This window comes from Macaca thibetana, chromosome 9, assembly GCF_024542745.1.
Source record: "Macaca thibetana thibetana isolate TM-01 chromosome 9, ASM2454274v1, whole genome shotgun sequence".
Taxonomy (NCBI): Eukaryota; Metazoa; Chordata; class Mammalia; order Primates; family Cercopithecidae; genus Macaca; species Macaca thibetana.
The window spans coordinates 39,709,396-39,731,968 of NC_065586.1; the positions used below are offsets into that span (position 1 = coordinate 39,709,396).

Here is a 22,573-nt window from a genome sequence, read left to right on the forward strand (position 1 = left end):
ATTACAGTCAGTAATGGACAACCTGGAGAAGTGTGGAGAGGGTTTAAACCAAAGCCACATCAGCCTGAAGAAGTGCTTTATTTCACTTATCACAGGTTTTTCAAATATTGGAATTAGTGGCCAACATCTAAAAATTAGCAAATTTCATATAAAATATAGAATCTTTGCTCCTTTAATAATCTGGTACACTGGGCCAACATTCCTACGGTGACATGTGTCTGAGTAGCAGTTGCAGCAGCTGGCCCCTTCAGGTGGAATACATATCACCTAGTTCATGACTGCCCTCACTTGGAGGCACGTGAATTTGCAATCCCTGATTTTACGGGAGAGGGTAACACCATTGACGGGGATTACAGGAAAATAACACTGAAAGTGACCCACTGATTAAACGGGGCAGTGAAACTGAAGGCAAGAGGGCAAGTTAGGAGGATTTCACCACAGCATGAGGAGGTAACAAAAGCCTGAACCAAGTTAGGAGAATAAATACTCAGAAGAAAGTTAAGATTAAAGAAATGCTTAAAATGTTCCAGGCACAAGAATACCTATTAATTCTGGAACTTTTATGTGTCATTTGTTCATGGACAGACTGTATTAGGAGACAGTAAAGACTCAAAATTAATTCTCTATTAAAAAATAAAGACGCTATTAAGTAAACTATGTGGAAAATCCACCCCAATGCCATACAGCAGAGACAACCGATGAGGCACAGCTGTCTATTTGATTCTCATCGTGGACTCTCAGGATCATTTTCCAAGTGGAACAGAACAAATCCTACTGCAAACACTCGGCGCGAAGCCCCTGACAAGTGATGTTTACAAGCAGGGGTTGGGGTCTAAACCATTACAATCGCTCACAGCAGGACTAGCAGTGACTTGGCAAACTTAGAAACCCTTCCAGCTCATCCACGGGAGGGTCCTGCCCGAGAACTCACACAGAACTCATACAGCATTGACATGCAGCATATTGGCAATGTCCCGGTCACTCATGTCCACTTCGGGCTGGTTCTCCTACCGGCTCTCCTCCACCAACTTCTCCAGAGACTTGGACATGGTCTGCACCAAACAACATCAAAGCACGTGGGCGATGGCACCAAGAGAAGGGGCGGAAAGGAAAGAGGCCTTCGCTGCCACCCTGGGGCTTCCCCAGGGTTGGAGAGGGTGGGCGTCCGAGGGCGTCCCCGGGGCTGGTCCGGGTGCGGGGAGGGGATGGGGCAGGGCAGGGGAGTGGGAAGGGTCCAGCCCCGCTCCGGCCACGCAGAGAAAAGCAACCCCAAGTGCAACGCCGCACACACCCACCGCAGAGCAGAGCCCCTAAGAGGGTGGGCGTGCAACCACAGGCTTCGGCAAGACGCACTCCGGCGGCGAGAGATGCCCTCGTTCCCTGCTACACCTGCACCAAACAACTAACACGCCCTATCTCGGCGCCCAGAGCAGGCTCACACCTCGCCGCTGCCAGCTCCACGCCCGAACCTACCCCATGTTCACAGAACGGCTCGCTAGACGTGGCTCCAAGGGCCACGCTCCGCCCTTAAAAGTCTGTGGAAGAGGCTGGCCAATCACGTTCGTTATTCGGCTTCGAGACCCCGCCCCACGCTGCGGTTAATTTATCCCCGTGGCGTCCACCCCGCGGTTTGGGACTCTGATTGGGCCGAGCTTGGGGCGTGTGCGCTAGGTTTGGCGCGTGTTCAGTTGATGGGTCGAAGCCCAGAGGGCTGTGGGAGAAAGTGGGGAGGTTTATGGCGCGACTGCGTAAGGGAGGGTAGTGGCTGAGGGTGGACCTTGCGAAAGCTGGAAGTAAATTGCCTCCTAATGTTCCGCTTCTGTAATTGCGGCTCCACTTGCCAGAAGTTGCTACCCTGAGTCCAGTCTCCACAATGTGCCTCTGAAGGACCTTGTGTGGCACGCAGCCTTCTGCCCTATTAAGAGCTCCTCCGGGCAGGGATTCCGGCGCGCTCTGCGTTTCCCCAGCGCCCCGCTGGAAATCTTTTTTGACAGGTTTCTAAGGCTGGCTTTTACCCCTGACCCTTTTGCCCTTGAGCAACAAGAACTACCCTCAGGGCTGGAAGTTACAAGTAAAACCCTACCATTTTAAAAGTCATTGGAAAACAGCACTAAAGCGATGTGTCTTTCCCGACTATGACTTTTACATCTGTGAAACATGACGTTCTGGCTTCCAGGAACCTCCCGCTTTCTCTTCCAAAAGCAACCAAATTTTAATTTCTAGCAAAACTGCTGCCCTCTGCCTCCCTATTTCCTGACCCAGTCTCAGTTACCGAGCAATATCCTGTGTTTCTCTCACCAAAAGCCCTGTCCTGAGAGACAATTTCATACTATGGAATAAAGATTGGCACCAGGCACTTTTCTCCTATTGTCACCTAAATTGATGATAGACGGATACCACACATATGCATTTATATACTGTAGATTGTAGCGGGGATCAAAGTCTTGAGATGTGGTAAAAATAATGTAATTCTAGCCCTGAACCAGTTGGATTAAAAAAGGATCTGCACTCTTAAATTCGAAAGCAGAAATTTCTTGCTTAAAAAACATTCCAGATGAAAGTGTTATTCCTGCTTTGATCTGTGTTATTCCTTCTTTGATCTGGAACCATTCCTTAGCTTTTATATTTATTGAAATAAATGCTATTTAAGAGTACAGACCAGGTATTGTGTGGAATATCGTTTAAAGTGAGTTTGTCTTATGTTCCCTTTCAGGTTATGAATTTTTGGAGAAACTCCACTAAAGTGGTGTGTCTTTTCCAGTGCATGATATTAAGGTAGAGATGACATCGGTTTCTCCCAGTATTGCTGATGTTCACTTGGATAAGGTGGTGTCTGCAAGGTTTCTTCACCATAAAGTTACTATTTTTTCTTTGTGATTAAAAATAATGCCGGGGGGGGGGAGGTGCTACTTGATTACGTCCCATTCCTCATCTAATTTTTACCCACTTGTTTTAGCATCCACTGATGATTTTCTAACTTCATAATTTCATCTGTATGTATTAGTTGATAACCTCCTAATACATTTATTTCTTGAATCATTAACTCTTTTAAAGCAAAAACTTTCTTGAAAAAATCAGAATTGTTCTTGTTCCATCAATTTCTAATAGTGAATCTTGACTATGTAGGCTGAAGACATTATTACCTGTGTTAGTCGGCTAGTCCTGTCATAACAATATACCACAGACTGGATGGCTTAAACGACAGAAATTTTTTACAATTCTGGAAGTTCAAGATCAAGGTGCCAGCAGATTTTATTTATCCTGTGGACTCTCCCCTTGACTTGTGGATGACTGTCTTCTCTTGGTGTCCTTCCAGGGTATTTTTTCTCTGTGCAATCACACCCTTGGTGTCTCTTCCTCTTCTTAAAAGGACACCAGTCCTATTGGACAGCCCCACTCTTGTTTCTCTATAATAATCCTGTATTTGTTTCATAAATGTACTCTCTTCTCAAGTATCACTGAGGATAAGTTTTTAAACCTCTCTCCTGTTCACTAAATTATCTTTCTTCAAGACTCCATTCTTATGTGTGTTTATCTAGTCTTTCCCCTAGAAAAGAAAGATTCTTCCCTTCTCTGGTGGTTTATTCTTTGTTGTCCTTTTGAGTTCAAGTGTGAAGATCTGAAATGGTTTTTCTAGATAACTGGAGCGGTTTGTTTCCTCTCTTGTTTGTGTGTATTGTTTTCCTCCTAGATCCCTGGGCTGATGGTTGAATTTCTTTGAGGCAAGAACCCAATGTTATGCCTGCAGGTCATCACCAGGCTACCTTTGCTGGTGGAGGGAAATGATGGATTGTGAGTGCCAGTTAAGGCAACTCCATGACTTTGGTTTTAGCTCCTCACACTGCACCTGCCAGCCCCACATCCAGACAACACCTGGAACAGAGAGTCCCAAACCTCCTGCATTTCTCTCTCGAAGTTATTTTGGACTGCAAGGCTCCATTCACTCCTGTTTCACAGGAATTTGTTTTCACTCCTATTTGAGATAGTAAAAACCAAACTGTTTTTGCTACTCTTACACGCTCAACACTTCTGACACCAGAGATTTCCCCACACATGAAACAGTCCTCCAGCAGACACCAGCTGGGTGTCCTACAGTTTAAATTAATTCTGATACTACCTCAACTTACAGGCAAATCCCACAAGTTAAGAGTGCATTTCCACAAGACTGTCCCCTACTTTAGGGTGACTGTCACCTATACTTCTGACCAGCTATAAATCAGTGTTACCACATCCCCTTCTCAGGTTTGATTCATTTGCTAGGATGACTGTTAGCCTGTCCAGGGTCCTGATTGCTAGCAGTGAAACTTCAAGGTGACACAATTTGGAATCCAGAAACTTAACCCTTGGCCACTAGGTCTGGGAAGCTGGCTCAATGTATGTTTCACCAGATAAGAATATTAAGGTTTTTGCCTCGGGACTGGCTCAGGAAATCAAGCAAGATGGAGCTGGAAAGTGTGCTTTGTGAAGTCGGGAGACATCAGCTGATAGTCTTGTGTAGCTGGCTGTTCTCTGCTTTATCCTCAGTGCGCTTGGTATATGTCACATAGCTGATGCTCAATAAATATTTGGAAATGAGTAAATTAAATGTAAAGCAGAACCAGAAGATATACGATGGGTCTTACTAATGAGAGTAAAGACTCTTTTTTCCTTCTTCAAGCTGAATTACTCAAAAACTGAATTACTCAATAGCTACTTCCCTTTGCTATACATGAAAATGTCATTCTCCCAAGCCTGACAATCTCCTAACCCACTAAAAAAATCACTGCTTATTTCCTAGATGGTTAGCCTGGAAGATTTTGTAAAGCTTCATTTTGTCTCTTTTTTCTGTATTTTTAATTTTAAAATTACGTAATAATATTGACTATGCTTTCCTCAATTTCATGTACACACCTCCCGGATATTCCAATATGCCTCCTAGAAAAGCATGCCCTTCTGAGTGGAAAGGATATCATTACTTACTCTAATGATGCAATCCATGATCCAAGCATCATTTTTTTTGACAGCAACATCATATTAATCTTGCTTTCAGAAAAGTACTATGTCATTTCATCTTATTGTTAAACTTTCCCTGTATTCTATACCTTTGCAATTCATTTTTTAGATAACAGAGGAAGATCGTATATTTGTCACATTTCATCTGTTGCAACTGGCCCATTTTTCTAGCTTATTAAGACCCTTTGGATTTGATGGTGTTATTCATTGTGTTCACCATCCTTTCCAATAGAAATGTCATCCATAAAGTTGATATATCTATCCATAATAGCAAAAGGGAGCAGGAATTTTTTGTTGTTGTTTGTTTTTACGAGATGGAGTCTCACTCTGTCGCTCAGGCTGGAGTGCAGTGGCGTGATGTTGGCTCACTGAAACCTCCGCGTCCCTGAGTTCAAGCGATTCTCCTGCCTCAGCCTCCCAAGTAGCTGAAGTTTTAAGGTGAGAGTATTTTCTTTATGTGGCTCCATACTCTGTCCAGGAATAATTTCTCTGACATTTGAGTATTAGAGTAAGATGAAGTAATATATTCCACAGCTTGTTTCATTCACTTGGTCTCATGTTCTTAATAACTTGATTTTGCATAATTAACATAAAGCAAATTTACTTGTAAAGGCTTCTGCTTTTCTAGAGGCAGTGAAAAACTTTATAAAAACATTGGATTTTCTTATTAAAAGGAAGCTAATAACTACTTCACTGAGTTACATGTCTGGCAGCACTGGAGATAAGGATGTGCTATTGAACTTTCTACTTGTTGTTAAATAGCAAACTATATTGTTTATTTATAACTTAATATATTGTGTGAAGGAATAGGCAATGGTGCTGCTTACGGAAACTTTGTATTCTTGAGAGTAAATATATAAATATAGTTTGGATATTTATCCCTGCCCAAATCTCATGTTGAGTTGTAATACCCAATGTTGGAGGTGGGTCTGGTGGGGGCTGTTTAGATCATGAGGGTGGATCCCCCATGAATGGTTTGGGCCATCCCCTTGGTGATAAGTGAGCTCTCACTCTGAGTTCATATGAGATCTGGTTACTTAAAAGTGTGTGGCACCTGCCCCCTACTCTTGCTGTCTTGCTCCTGCTTTCACTATGTGACATGCTATTTCCCCTTCACCTTCTTCCATGAGTGTAAGCTTCCTGAGGCCTCCCCAGAAGCCAAGCAGATGTCAGCACCATGTTTCCTATAAAGCCTACAGAATTGTGAGCAGATTAAACCTCTTTTCCTTATAAATTACCCAGTCTCAGGTATTTCTTTATAGTGATGCAAGAATGATCTAATACAGAAAATTCGTACCAGGAGTGGGGTTTTGTTATAAAGATACCTGAAAATGTGGAACTGACTTTGGAACAAGGTAATGGGTAGAGAATTTGAAAGAGTTTGGTGGGCTCAGAAGACAGAAAAATGAGGGAAAATTTGGAACTTCTTACAGACTGGTTAAAAGGTGGGACTAAAAATCTGATAGTGATATGGATAATGAAGTCCAGGCTGCCAAGCTCTTGGATGGTAATGAGGAACTTAGTGGGAACTGGAGCAAAGGCGACACATATTATGCATTAGCAAAGAGCTTGGCTGCATTCTGTCCATGCCCTAGGGATTTGTGGAAGTTTGAACTAAAGAGTGGCAACCTGGGATATCTGGAGGAAAACATTTCTAAGCAGCAAAATGTTCAAGATTTGGCCTGGCTGCTTCTAATAGCACATGCTCAGATGTGGGAGCAAAGAAATTACTTCAAGTTGGAACATACATTAAAAAGGAAAGTAGAGTGTAAAATTTTGGAAAATTTACAGCCTGGCCATATGGCAGAGAAAGAAAAAGCTTTTTCAGGAGAGGAATTCAAGCAGCCTGTGGAGCATCCACTTGCTAGAGATATTTGCATAACTAAAAGGGAATCAAGTGCTAATATCCAAGATAATCAAGAAAAGGCCCCAAACCATTTCAGAAACCTGTGCTGAAACCTCTCCCATCACAGGCCCAGAGGCCTAGGAGGAAAGAATGATTTCATGGGCCAGGCCCGGTGCCCTGCTTCCCTGCACAGCCTCAAGACACTGCTTCCCACATCCTGGTCACTCCAGCTCCAGCTGTGCCTCAAAGGGGCCCAGGTACAGCTTGGGCTGCTACTTTGGAGAATGAGAGCCATAAGCCTTGGCAGCTTCCACGTGGTATTAAACCTGCAGGCACACAGAGTACAACAGTGGTAGATTCTTGGCAGCCTCTACCTAGATTTCAGAGGCGGTATGGGAAAGCCCGAGTTTCCAGGAAGAAACCTTCTGCAGGGGCACAATCCTCACAGAGAACCTCTACTAGGGCAGTGTAGCAGGGAAATGTGGGGTTGGAGGCCCCACACTTGGTTCCCACTGGGGCACTGCCTAGTGGAGCTGTATGAAGAGGGCCACCATTTTATAAGAGAGTGGAGAATACTCAGAGAGATTAAATAACCAGGGGCACACAGGGTCCTGGGGATAAATGGAGAAAAGGTTCAGCATGGCCAGGAGAACCAGAAGTTTGAGGCAAATGGGAGGGAAATAGAGAATCAGAGGTTACAGCAAATTTCTCTGTAGTCACGGCAAGGTCTTTGGAGAAGCTCAGATTGACTTAGGGGCATGGCAAAAGGTAAACATAAGTGAGACTTGGGCCTAGCTTTGTAGGAGTATGGGAGAAGCAGATGCATCGGTATGTTAGGGAGGTGAGTCTACTACTACAAACACTACTACAAATTGACATAGAAGCTAGCATTTACTGATTGATTACTTAATATTTTCCAGGTATTGTTCTGAGTCTTTACACATATATACATAATTATTGCAACCCTGTGGGACAGGTACAATAATCCCCTCATACAAATGAAGAAACTGAGCACAGAGAGATTAAGTAAGCACTTAACTAGTAAAATTAAAATTCAAACTCAAGCAGCTTGGCTCCAGAATTGATTCTCTGGAAGATTCATATGTATATTAAATTCTTTTCCAAAATGTAAAAATTAAACTTGAAATTGTATATATGCCCCATAGTGAAAGACAGAGTTTTAAGTCAAAAATTAATGCAGCATAATTGTGTACAATTCAATAATATTTATTACACCTAATTGAACATTCATGTGAAATGTATTCTTTTATATTATCATTAACTTTTGTTCTTGTTGTTGTTGTTGTTTTTGAGACAGGGTCTCAGTCTGTCGCCCAGGCTGGAATACAGTGGTTCACAGGGTTTCACTGCAGCCTTAACCTACTGGGCTCAAGTGATCCTCCTGCTTCAGCCACCTGTGTAGCTGGAACCACAGGTCCATGACACCATACCTGGCTAATTTTTGTATTTTTTGTAGAAATGAGGTCTCACTTTGGGTTGCCCAGGCTGATCTTGAACTCCTAGGTTCAAGCAATCCTCCCACCACAGCTTCCCAAAGTGCTGGGATTACAGGTATGAGCCACTGCCCCTGGCTATTATTATTAAATTTGGAAAATGTACATCACATATGCCATAATCATTTCCAAGTCTTTCCAAGATTTTTTTTTTAATTTCAGCTCAAAATACTAGAATGAAATGCGCACTCAAGACTAAAGAAAGTATATTCTATGCTCAAGAAAATGTACAAATATTGATTCTTTTTTCTTTTTGAGATGGAGTCTTGCTCTGTCGCCCAGGCTGGAGTGCAGTGGTGTGATCTTGGCTCACTGCAACCTCCACCTCCCAGGTTCAAGCAATTCTTCTGGTTCATCCTCTCAAGTAGCTGGGATTACAGGCCCCCACCACCACACACGGATAATTTTTGTATTTTTAGTAGAGATGGGGTTTCGCCATGTTGGCCAGGATGGTCTCAAACTCCTGACTTCAGATGATCCATCCGCCTCAGCCTCCCAGAGTGCTGAGATTACAGGCATGAGCCACTGTGCCCCGCCTACAAATATTGATTCTATCCATGGTTTGGTGAAAACCATAAAAGTTCAGCTTATTCTCCATGGCATTGGCAGGGGTCGTGTATAAAGATGACGAAGTCCTGTCCAGCATGCTGTAGAAGGAAAGTGCTGAGTGAACGTGCTGAGTTACCCACTTAGCTGTCCCAAGTTAATAGGAATGTGGATGGACGCCATGCACAATCAGCATGAAATTTTACGAAGACCTGATTTGAAGAAGCCACAAAGGGAGCTATGCTGGTGTCCTAAAATTGAAAAAAAAAAAAGTACCAAATTATATACTTCACATATTTGGACCTTTTTCTAGAAATGTTAGCCTAGTAACAAAGTACCACATAAAGAAATTTTATAGAATTTACGGTGAACCTGCATATATTTCTTGAAGTAACTTTGCAAAGAATGAATGCAAATGCTTTACAAAGAAATATTTCCGGGTGTGAGAAGTTGAGGGAAAAGGGGGAAGGACTGCTAATGGGTACGGGGTTTCTTTTGGGGGTAATGAAAGTGTCCCGTAATTGGCTGTGCTGATAAAGGCCACACAACTCTGTGAATCTACTAAAAACCATTGAATTGTATACTTTAAGGAGGTGAATTGTATGGTACGTAAATTGTATGTATATAAATGTATAGTATGTAAATTATATCTCAATAAAAGTGTTATCGAAAAATTTGAACTTCTTTTCAAGTTCTTACTGCAAATTTAATTTTTCTTAAAGAAACATATGTAAGTGAAATGATCGCACTAAGTAAAGTATACTATTTTCATCCTCAATGTTTACAATTTCCTCTTGGGATTTATTTTCATATACTTCTGTGGAACAGTGTGTGTTTGTGTATGTGTTGGGGGGAATAGATGGGTCCCCGTTTTCTCTTACTTTCTGTTCATTCATTTGGCAAATATTGATCAAGGCACTGCCACACTGCAGGTATTGTTTTTAGTACTAGGGATATTAAAAAATGAGCAAAACAAGCAAAAAGCCCTGCTCTCATGATGCTTACATTACTGGGTTTTCCTGCCTCAGCCCCACCCCAAGTCATCAAAACACAGACTTATTTCCAAGATACTCACTTTTTCAAGTGAGTGTAGATTTTTCTCTGTAAGAGATATATCAAGGTATATACAATATTTTTATTCCTATGCGCATCTACATTTTACTTTCATTGTAATCTGCTTCCAAATTTCAACAACTTCTTTTCCATTGACAAACTAGTATAGACAGTCAACAGAAGTTTTAGAATGTCCTTTGATTCTCCATGTTTTTCCCATTATTCTTTCATTTGCTTGATGTTCATATTCTGTAGTTGCAAGGGATACAGGATTTCCCTGTGAACAATGGTATTTACCATAACATAAAATATCATAACATAAAATACGACTTTTTTTCCATATATTATTTACCATATATTACCATATTTTTTCCATATATTATTTACCATAACATAAAATATGACTTTTGTATGTGAATATGCATGTAAATATGTATGTAAATATGTATGCATGTAAATATGTATGTATGTAAAATGTAAAAGTTTTAGGTATGTAAATATTAGCAAAATATTACAACTTACAAAAAGTTACATACTTACAAAAAGTTGTAAGTTTGTAAATATTAGCAAAATAAGAGCTACCTCTAGGTAAATTGACTTTATGTTTTATACTTATGTTTTACATTTTTTAATTTATGTTTAACATTTAGAAAGTGTTAAAGAAATCAGTGTACTTTTAAGGAAAAAAACAATTAGACATGAAATTATATCCACATTTATAAAAGAAAATGTAAAACTGGGAAAATACTGTGATACGTTTAAAATACCAACGGTTTAAAAAATTGATGTATCTTGCTGTGTATTACAACTTAATGTGGCATTGGATTAAATGGCAATCACTTCTCTCAGTAACTCAGTTTTCTTTTATCTGCAAAGTCCAGGATATACTTGTTCTTTCCACCCTATGGGATTGTCATTGTGGGGATCAAATGGGGTTGTATGTTTGCAAGCCACTGAAAACCATACGCACAAAAAAAAAAAAAAAAAAAAACCTATCGATATAAAGTCATGATATTGTTAAAATCATCTCTTTTCCTCCCTTTTGAAATGTTTGTAAATTTCAATTCAATGTCTCAGAGCTGGTTAGCTTCTAAATCTGATGTGTGGCACATTTACTGGGGTCTCTGTGGGTCTTCTATGCATCCCGGTGATACAGTATCTGCTGGTCCTGTGATCACCATTTCTCACCAAGTAATGTAACTCTGTGTATAAAGATATCACTACCAAAAAGTTTATTAAGTGTCGTCTGTAGTTGTGAAAAGTTAGAGAGAACTAAATGTCCACTTAGAGGGGCTTCGTTAAATAAATTAGGCTGCACTTATGCAATGAAATACTCTCCAAAAATTAAATATGATGCACCAATGTTTTTATTAATATAAGATATTAATGATATGTTGGTAAGCGGAAAAAACACACCATCAAAGAGTAAAAAATATGCATGTAAAATATATGCAAATATATTCAAAGAAAGGTGTTAAGAATATATGAGAATGCCGGGGTGTTAGAAAAATTAGTCTATTTTCTGATACTTCTGAAAATAGCATTTATCAATTTTATAAATCATATATTTTAAAAACTATCTAGATTTCCAGCTGATATAATTCTCTGTCTAGTTTGATTACAAAGCCTAAGTGATTAAAGAGCAGAAAAATTAGAAACAGATACCCACTTGCCAACAGCCACTTTTCCCTTACTTACTCACTTGTTTTGTTTTTGTTTTTTTTTTTAATGTTGCCACAGTACATAATTTTTTATTCTTTGACTTTGTTTTTTGAGACAGTGTCTGGCTCTGTCACCCAGGGTGGAGTGCAGGGTCGCAATCTCGGGTCACTGCAACCTCCACCTTCCAGGCTCAAGCGATTCTCCTGCCTCAACCTCTCAAGCGGCTGGGATTATAGGCGTGTGCCACTATGCTGGCTAATTTTTGTCCTTTTAGTAGAGACGGGGTTTCCCTGTGTTGGCCAGGCTTATCTCGAATTCCTGACCTCAAGTGATCCAACTGCCTGGGCCTCCCCAAGTGTTGGGATTACAGGTGTGAGCCCATACTCTAAGTATCTACTTGCACATAAAATGAGAGGACCATAAGCACAGATGCCTGCAATATTGAATCAACATCAGACTCTGAGTTGTTGAGCGAAGATATCAGAACTTTACAAAAACAAACTATCAGTCATCATTTCTTCAAAGAATTCCTGCAATTTTCAGCAAGAAGTAGATAAAATAGAGTCACGTGTCCAAATTTTCTATGCTTTTATTTATGCAGAAATAAACATGGGTATTCAACTCTAGGCAGTGCACTGATGTCACAGAGGGAGCTTTTTAAAAACAGCATGCTGTGGCTCCTCCCCGGGAAATCTTGATTCAATAGGTTTCTGTGGGAACTGGAAGTCTAATGTAAGTAACTCCACAGGTGATTCTGACGCAGAGCTGATTTTGGTAACTATTAATAGTAATTTAATGCAATGCCCACCAGATGGCACTCATGCTCCAAGAATAGAAAGGCAAGTCGGAAAACTGCTCAATCTGTTAAAAGGCTGTGCTTTGTACTCTGCATGTGTCTGCCTTTAAAAGCCTACACTAGGCCGGACGCGGTGGCGCACGCCTGTAATCCCAACACTTTGGGAAGCTGAGGTGGGAGGATCACCTGAGGTCAGGAGTTCAAGGCCAGCCTGGCCAACATAGCGAAACTCCGTCTCTACTAAAAGTACAAAAATTAGCCGGGCATGATGGCAGGCGCCTGTAATCCCAGCTACTCACAAGGCTGAGGCAGGATAATTGCTTGAACCCGGGAGGCGGAGGTTGCAGTGAGCTGAGATTGCACCCCTGCACTCCAGCCTGAGTGACAAGAGCGACACATTGTCTCAAAAAAAAAAAAAAAAAAAAGTCTACATTAAGTGACTCTCATTGTCTAAAAATAACAAAAAATCACAAATGGGAATATAAAATGTTTGTTCTACTCACGCCTCTGCAGTATGGTCCATAGGACGGAGACATTGGGCCCATCGTAGTGTGAGATTGTTCTGGACACGGTCTCCTGGATCGTCAATGCTAATGAAGTAAAAGTTGACGGTGAGAAGCCTTCCAGCAGGAGCTAACAGGGCTCACTCGCAGTGCTTGTTGTTTGGATACATGCCTGGATAGCCGGGGCTGGTGAATGAGCCTCTGTCTCCATAAAGACACACATTTCCTTGCACATCCTGCAAGGAAAACAGGACAGGAAGTTTGGTTCAACAATGTATAAACCCCCATTCAGTCTGGCTTGTTAGGTAATAAGACTTTATTTTCTTAAGGTGCTGAGACTCTTTGCAAGAATAATGGAGGCAGAAACCCCTTTTCCTGTTCCTCTTCATTGGGCTACACCCATTCTCCTCCCTTCCCCTCTCTTCCCATCGCCCTCCACCTCTTCCATCCTCAACACACATGCCTTTGACTGCATATCATGACCCAGGGACAAGTTCCTCCAGGACTGTACTTTGAAAATTGGGGGTTGAGAGCAGAATGGGGGAAAAAAAAAAAAACTTGATAAACTAACTGTGGGAGAAAATCAAGTTGTTGTCTCTGTGCTTTCGATGGGGCAGAGATGTTTGCATGCCCTGAGTTGATGCTAATGATGTGAGTGAAGTAAAATTAGAGGTAAAATTCAGCGCTAAACCAAAGGGAGTGTGTTACTGTAGGTGGTGGCAGGAATGACTTCATTATAAAAGTGACTTTACCAGCCTAATAATGGACATACTTAAGGTCGACTACTTCCAGTTTTGGTGTTAGTTTGTTCAATTTGTTAATCTGTATATGAAGGCTGTCATGATTTAGACTACATATAGACTACATATCTGTGGAGATCCAGATCGCCTCCAGGACAGGAAGAAGCTGGCATAGTTACAGAGCACCTGGCTGGGCCTCTGACCACCGAGGTCTACTCCCACCTCCACCTCAGTCTAGCGGAGCACTTTGGGCAACTCATTAATCTTGGTGGGTTTTTTTTTTTTTTTTTTTTTTGAGACGGAGTCTTGCTCTGTCGCCCAGGCTGGAGTGCAGTGGTGTGATCTCGGCTTATTATAGCCTCTGTCTCCCAGGTTCAAGTGATTCTCCAGTCTCAGCCTCCCGAGTAGCTGGGATTATAGGCATGCGCCACCGTGCCTAGTTAATTTTGTATTTTTAGTGGAGACAGGGTTTCACCATGTGGGCCAAGCTGGTCTGGAACTCCTGACCTCAGGTGATCCACCCACCTTGGCCTCCCAGGGATTACAAGTGTGCAACACCACGCCCAGCCTAATGGTGGTGTTTTATTTCCTGATAAGGCTGATAAAATTTCAGCATTGGAAGTCATCTGTATCTTCCTTTGGGTGCCAAGATTCCATTACCCGTGATTATCTTAATAGAACCATTTTCTTAAGATATTTAAAGTGATTTCTGTTTATCTTTTTTATTTTGAAGGTATTTTGGTATTTCAGGACATTTCATAAAGGTGTTCCTCCTCTTTTGCATTAAATGTATTGACATGACTTAAATTTTCTTTAGCTGTTTGATAAGTGGCCAACCAAAAATGTGAGAAGATACTTACTACGTTAAAAAAGCAATTTCTCTCCAGGACTGCCAACAAATGTCAGGGCCTGCGAGAAGCACAACCACTCATATATATGCCAGAATGTGTTCATCAGTTGGATTTCTGGTAAATATTGTTCCTTAAATTCTCAAAGAACTTCCTTGATGGTGAAACCAAAAGCCAAAAAGTCTAACAAAATTGAATTTATGAAAGAAGATTTTTAAATCTTCATACCTTATATATGCTTCATATATGATTATGTATTCTTTTATAAACGGAAGTAATGAATAAATGTAGAATTTAAATTAATCTGGCCAGGTGCGGTGGCTCATGCCTGTAATCCCAGCACTTTGGGAGGCCAACATGGGTGCATCATTTGAGGTCAGGAGCTCAAGACCAGCCTGGCCAACATGGCAGAATCCTATCTCTACTAAAAATATGAAAATCAGCTGGGCGTGGTGGCGTGCGCCTGTAATCTCAGCTACTCGGGAGGCTGAGGTGGGAGAATCACTTGAACCCAGGAGGCGGAGTTTGCAGTGAGCTAAGATCGTGCCACTGCACTCCAGCCTGGGTGACAGAGCGAAACTCCATCTCAACAACAACAACAACAAAGTAATGTGTACCTTCATTGTTAAAAATCTCTATTCTTAACATGAATTAACCAGGTACACAGGTAGCTAAAAATACAAGGTTACTTTGCCTTTTTCTATTAGACACCTTATGTTTTTCTCACCTACATTGCTTTCCCGTACAAAATGCAGATAAATGTCTTACCAGTGGGTGATGAGGTCCAGATGATTTCATATCCACGATTGAAAATTACACTATCACTCTTAAATTGTAGGTATAGTTCATTATTTTAAGAGAAGACGGGGTTTGGCAGCAGAGTTCCACAGCACTTGCCCAGTAATGGTGAATTGCTGTTACTTCCATTTCTCACCCTTAGGAAGATGTCATTCATTATTAAACTTACACTTTCTTCTCCAATGTATATACATTACAATGTGAGACAGTTTGAAAGATGACACTTTCGGAAAAAGCTTTGTCTTCTTATATACCTAAGAATGAAGGGTTTTCTGAAAATACATGCAGAAGTCACCTTCACTTGCAAAGGTGAAAAATGTTCCATGTGTAGATCAAAAAACATTTGTATTTGGATTCAGGAATATCTGTTAACCTACAGCAATTAAAACATCAGACTGCTTTTTTATACAATAGTTTGTGCTACGATCCTGCAACCTTTGCTTTTGAGGAAACATTTGGAAGAATGTAGGTAAAGTGAATTTTTAAAGGGTGGGGATGGGTGGGGACAATGTTGCCTGCCCTGTTTCCAGTCAACTATTATACGTTTTTCATTGTGTGTGTGTGTGTGTGTGCGCGCACGCGCACGCACACACAGGTTTCCCATTGATAATTACTTGGCTGTAAAGGGGCTATGAAAAAAATACAATGCAAAGTATAATAAAGTTCAGAACAAAAGGAATTTCTGCATGGGTGAAGGACAGAATTATAAATCTATACAACTTTTGACTGTTATTAAATGTGTTTTAAAAACACATTCCGAGACCTTGTTGCTTTTTTGTTTCAACTCCTCATTTTTGAGTAGAGACATATAAAAACAGAAAATGAGTTGGTGTTTTGGGAGGAGAGAGAACCACACTGTGAATTCAACCACTTTCTGTCCCCCAGCCTGGCTCCTACCCTGCATTCACAACCAGCCCTGCTTCCAGAAGGGCTCTCAACGCTTCTTAAGGAAACGTTACATAGGCAATGTATGTCGGAACCAGCCTGACACGTAGAAATGCTGATTTTACTGATCTATGTATTTGTTTATTGGAAGTTCCTGTCTTCTATTTGTAATTCCATGGTTTAAAATTTGGTTAATTGCTGGTATCTTAAGTCACAGAATTAAGACAGTCTAATCTTGCTGGGCTGTGTTGATCAGGGGAGATTCCTTTTAGGTCTATGTAGTAGCCCATGGGAGAGAATAATGCCTTTCTAGTGCTTCAGGGATTATTCTGCTAGTGTTTAAACAAAGTAGAGTTGCCATGACAGAGTAGCCAGTTATCCACTAGTAGATGGCAGGACTGCCATATTTAAGACCTGCCAGCACTATACTCTTGAGTTTGGGTGTTTTCACCTAGGGGTCCTCTTTTAAAATGGTGTTGCTCTGAGAGGAGCAGCAAGATACTAATTTCCACTGACACTGCCAATAACTTGTCTTATTCACTTTCCTCTCCTAGGAGGAATGGGGCCACCGAGAGCAGCAGGCATCCCTGGGACATCAGAGGATCCTGAAAGGGGAGGTGAAGGTATGAAAACAATTGCAGATTCCAGGCATGGTCTAGAGCTCGGCCCTCGCTTGGTAGTAACACAGAATCCTCAGTCAGACATTTCCATTCCCACTGCAGTTCACAAGAATGGAATGCTGAGGCTTCCTGGTCCAGCTGCCAAGAAACTATGCCCACAGTCTTCCCACTGAGAGCCAGACATAGCTACATTTTACAGGCCTAAGCTGTGGTTTCCTTTCTTTGCTTAGGGGACAGGAAGTTTCAGATCCATTCTATGGAGTAAGGAAGGACAGCGAGGAGGAATAGTTCTCACTCTCCATGGCTGGAAAGCAAAGCTTTGCTTCCCAGCATCTATCAGGCAAATGGCAAATGTTGACTCTGATCAATAATGGTCCATTCAAGCTGGAGTGAGTTAAGAGTTAGTTGAACTGTGACTCCAACCTAACGGGATTATTCCATCTTTCCTCCAGATCCCACTCCCCTCATTCTTTCTGCTTTATGCTTCATATAAATATATGAATCTCCATGGTGACAGAGGTACATAGGTCTAAGTTGAATAACTTGACTGGCACAAAGAATACTGTGTTTGTCTTTTCGTTTCCTCCCTGCTACATACATCTTTTGGTTTCCTATCATGTGAATATTCTTTTAGAAAAGGCATGAGCTTACTCTGAGTATTATTTATGGCACTACATGTTAAGGCTATTGATTAATAAAGGATTTAGATGAATTCCAAAGGGGAGAGCTTTCCAGGATGATAAAACTCTGCATCAGGAATCATGCTGAAGCTAAACCCATAGGCAAAGACCATGTGCTGGAACACCCTTCCTCACCAGGCTGGGCAGAAGGTGACAGCAGCTCTAGAAGCCAAATCAGATGAGGTGGGTTGCAGGCGAGAAAATATGTTTTGTTGGAAACAAAAGCTGCAGCTACCAAGAAACTAGCAGCTGAACAGAAGCCCACTGGAAAGAATCCTCCCACAGAAGGAAAGGCGCCTGCTGCATACACTGGTACAATTACATATGCTACAAAGATCAAATCATCTTGGGCAGCTTATTTTGAATGAAGACCTGATCAAAGAGGCAGCGAGAAAAAACATAATAAAAAATACAACTCCAGATCAGGTGTAGCAGAACAAGCAAACTTTTTGGAAACCTTACTGAAGTCTCTTGTATGGTGAAACAAAGCCAATTTAGAGAGCATCAGGATGAGGTTTAGATTTAAATTCCACTCTCAGAGGAACTCAGCATCCTTATCCTTTTGGGTCTTAGGTTCCACCTGAGTTTATTTCCTAAGGATGAATGCATTTTCAACAGGGCTTGCAAAGGTCACAACCCCATGAGCTCTGGGGTTTTTCTGGCAAAATGCAGGTGCTGAGTTCCACACACTGGGTCTGCATCAGATGAGGCTTATTCAGACCATCTTCTGCCTATGAGCGATGATATTCATGTTCCATCTCACATTCCCAATGCAGGTGATGGGGCAGAAAGAGCACAGAGGGAGCTCATCGGGGGCTCTGGAGGACTCCAAAGGTTCAGTCCCACAAGGGGCATGGCTCTGCCTGCTCCAGGCTCAAGGGGGGCTTCTCTCTCACTGTGTCCTGGGGTGGGAGTGGAAGGTGGATGGGTGGAGGGTGGGCAAACAGCAAAGTCACTTCTGTGTCCAAATTAGAGCCCTAGAGTTGTAGTGGAGAAAGGACAGACCACACCTCCTGCGACCAGGGAGCACTTATTCAAGGAAACACTTGTCTTTAGAGGATGTTGATGATGCCCCAAACTTACCATAGGTGTCAGGGAAATCAGGTGAGCTATTTAGTATCATTCAGTTTCATTTTACAGAATCAGCATATTGTTCTTAAACTTTCTTCTGATCCTTTTAGGTCTCAACTTACATATTGCCCTCTTAAAGAAGCCGTCTAGTTCCCAGACTGAGTTAGGAACCCCTACCCCTGCTGGACTCAGTTAGTCCTTTCCACATTGTGCTGTAAGTGGCTATACCCCATCTGTCCTTCCCACCAGATTAGGAGTCTTCCGAGGGCCCTAAGGTTCCCAATTTCCAGTGTTTGGACTGGTGCTCTGTAAATGTTTAGGGAATTAAAAGGTAATGAACAAATTAATGAAACAAATAAGAATCATAGAGTATTAGCAGCACTAGAGAAAAGGTGTAAAATCTTAAGTGATCCATCATCTTTTAAATAATTCATTTAAATGATATTCAAATGTGTATTACCTCCAAGAAATCGTTTCTGCATTCAATTGAGTTCTTAATGCCAAACAAATGAAAAAAGAGGGAAATGGTGTGGTTCTGGGGGGGCTGTGAGAGTAATGGTGCAATCCATGTCATTGTCATAGTTATCTGGCCATCCAGGACTCCTCAGGTTGCCAAAAGCCTTGTGATAGTCTCTGTTGCAATCTTAGAGGAAAAATATGCATAATTAATGTATGCATTCCAATATTCAGTGCTCTTTCAACTTCACAGGAATAATTCAAAAAGATCATTGCATATGAACAAACTTTAGAAAAAAGTAATCCAGCTTCTTTGTTTACCTTTGAGATGATTGAGATCCTGAGCAGTGAAGTGAATTTCAAGCAGCACACACAGATGCAATGCAGCGGCTGTTCACACAAACACCCCTACGGGAAGCATGACATAGGAGATTTCTCCTTTAAAGAGGAATACTCGAGGATCCTTTGAACTTTTCTGATCACATTGAGGTGGAAGCGGCTAGCATTCAGACTCTCTTTTAGGACAAGAACACTACCTCCAAGACAGAGTTTTGCACAAGGATTTTAAATCCATTGGTGACTTATTTGTGGGAAATCGTTCTTTACCTTTTTTTTTTTTTTTTTGGTAAAATAAATATCAAAAGTACTTTTGTTTGTTTAACCAAAGGCAGCTTTCATTTGAATTAATTCAAAATAAATATTAAATAAAGTGTTCTGTGAAAATAAACTTCTCAGTGATAATAATCAGGTAACTCTTTCAAGGCTTTTTGATTTTTTTTTTAAATTAAAAAGTAAACTTTAATGTCGAAAATGCAAACTTGGGGAAGACAGAAAAGATCACAGATAAGGCTGTCACTTCACACTTGGAAGGCTGCACAGCGGCCGGGCAGAGGTCCTCCTCGCTTCCCAGACGGGGAGGCGACTGGGCAAGGCTTTTTGATTTTTACAAAAATAATTTTCTAAGATTTTCAATTTTGTGAAAATATTAAAAGTCTCTGAAATATAAACTTCAAATGGGTAAATTGTATGATATGAGAATTATATTTTGATAAAGCTCTTGTAAATATACATATATTTCTTGTAAATAAGTATGTATATTCAGTGTGGTTAAGTGGATAAATTAACAAAATAACTGGTATATTTTTAAAATCAACTACATAGACGTTGAAGAAAATGCTAGCATTCTAAGCATCTTGGTTAGTGTTGTATTCTCTTTACCTCTTTAAAAACCAACTTTAGTAATTTGCTAAATTGGGCCTTTGTTCTAGTTAAGAGATAGGTATGGTTTTTGTTAACAAATCCTAATTTACTCACAGGAGTCAATTCTAGAAATAATTGCAACTATTCTAGGAATAATTGTAATGATGGCAGCTTTTCTGAATAAATGATGAAGTTCCAGGACTCACCTGCTATCTGATAGGTGAAACTCATTCTAGAATTTCTGTTTAAGACTCTAGATTTAAAATGACAATTGCAGTACTCATAGAAGAATAAAACACTGGCACAGCTGAAGCATTTCTGCCACACAACTGAATTCTTGAATTTCCATGACCCTGAAATGAAATGGAAGCCAAATCATGTTAGATTTATTTTAGAAGAGAACAGCATAACAGAAATTAAACTGCATGTAAAAGTATGGTTTAAATATTTAACCATGGAAATCAGCTCTGTTGTTGGAAGTGCTCTGCAAGAAGACTCACGTTGGCCTTGGAACTGACACAAGCGCACCTTCCCAGAGGAGAGTGCGGAGGGGAGGCAAAGTTTCTGCTGAAACCACAGACACTTCCCTGCTGAAAACAAGACCCCTCCCCTCTCATGCGACTTCCTAGCTGAGGCCTGTGCCATTGCTCTGAGTGCCACCAGGCTGTTTGAGAGCTCACTGGATTTCTCCTCCTGGGGCTTTTGCCATTCCTAAGCTCAATGAGACTAACAACCATCATTGCCCTGATCCAGCCCTTGCTACCCCTTAGCAAAACTAATCAGAGCCTTTGGTTCCACTATACATCCCCAAGCCAGCCAGGGCCTGTAATGAGCTCCCAGTTCCCCTTTGTAACACTTGGGCAGCCCTCATTACCTCTCAAAAGCCTGAAGTAAATGCAGTTGAATGCCCATCAGTTCTTGCATAAAAACAAGTTGTACCAAAGTCAGGGTATTTGCAGCCTCCCTGTCTCAAGTATGTCTCTAATATCTGCAGTCCTTCAGAACCTACTGAAAGACCCCACCCACCTCTGCTTGCAAACTCCTCTTAGTGCTTGGGACTTCCATTCCTCCTCCCCACCGTCTCCTGCTCTTGGTCCTTGTCTAACTTTACTGTATCTTGTGAACTTTAACTGCACTGTCAATCATTCTCTGTACACATCCCCCACCTTTCCACTTTGTAGCCTTAGCAAAACCTGGTTCTCCACCAGCCTCCTGGTAGAGGTCATTCTTTTCCCGTGCTCCACAGTTCATTGAGTAGGAAGGGTGGGGGGCCAGCCTAGGGGGAAGGGAGGGATGCTCCACGTTCCTCACTGCAGCTTCCATCCTCGCCTCAAAGCTGGTTCACCTTTGAGGGTCTCTACGTCTAGCCAAATATATTCTCGCCATTGTCATCACTCTCACTTACTTTTCTCCCGGTTACTTCCCTGCATTTATGAAAGACTTGAGGTGACTCAGCTCATAGTAGTCTCCTGCCCCTGATTTCCTTTCTGGACCCTTAGAGGTTTCAGTGTTTTTACAGACAAGCCATTAAACACCCTCACTTTGTATTTCTTAACACCAGTGACTTCCATCTCTGTGTCTCTGTTCATCTCCAATGCCAGTTAGCTACTGTACATCCTCTATAACAGCCCTACACATCATTCTTTCATGATCTTCCAATTAGACCTGCTTTGTCTATTCTTGGATACTCTGAGAATGCCAGTTTCTCCTAGCTCATCCATCAATGTTTGTCTTTCCTCCCTACCTACCCAGGCTGAAACCCTTGATTGTTTCCTGTATTCATTCAGTTGAAAACATTATTCAGTCATGACAAACACTGGGTCTTACTTGCGGCCACTCCAGCTGCTGTTATGTTCCAGCTGGTACCCAGTGCTCTGTAAGTGGCACTCGGTGCCCTGTGGAGTGGTCCACCGTGATCCCCATTGTCTTAGCTTCATGAAGCAGTGGCAAATTGAAAGAGCTTTCATCCAAAGGGCCTTGTTCCACTTGGCTCTAAATCCTTCCAGTAAGGGTACCGCTGGGTAATGGGGATTTTGTCCTGAAAACCATTACCAACAGAATGATGATAATCTAGCATCTTGTCCACCTTGAGAGCTTGGGAGCTCATCTCAGTGTCTATGCCTTGCACAAAACTGAGCAAGTCCAGGGCCTATTCAGCTGCCAGCACATCTTCTAACTCTCCACATTGGAGTCAGACAAACGGGACTTTTCTCTCCCCAGCAAGACCACGTGAGAAGCAGGGGACCCCAGATTTATAATGAAGACGACCCTGAAAACTCAGAAAACAAATGGGACTCCACTATTCCAGCACATGGGGCTTGAACATGACATTCTTGGAATGAACTGGTGAGGGTTAGTTCCTC

The 22,573-nt window shown here is 41.5% G+C and overlaps 1 pseudogene; it reads right to left on the reverse strand.

Annotated features, from left to right (window-relative positions):
• Positions 1-9,041: 9,041 nt before the first annotated feature.
• Positions 9,042-22,573, reverse strand: part of LOC126962222 (cubilin-like) — a 53,642-nt pseudogene continuing 40,110 nt past the window's right edge.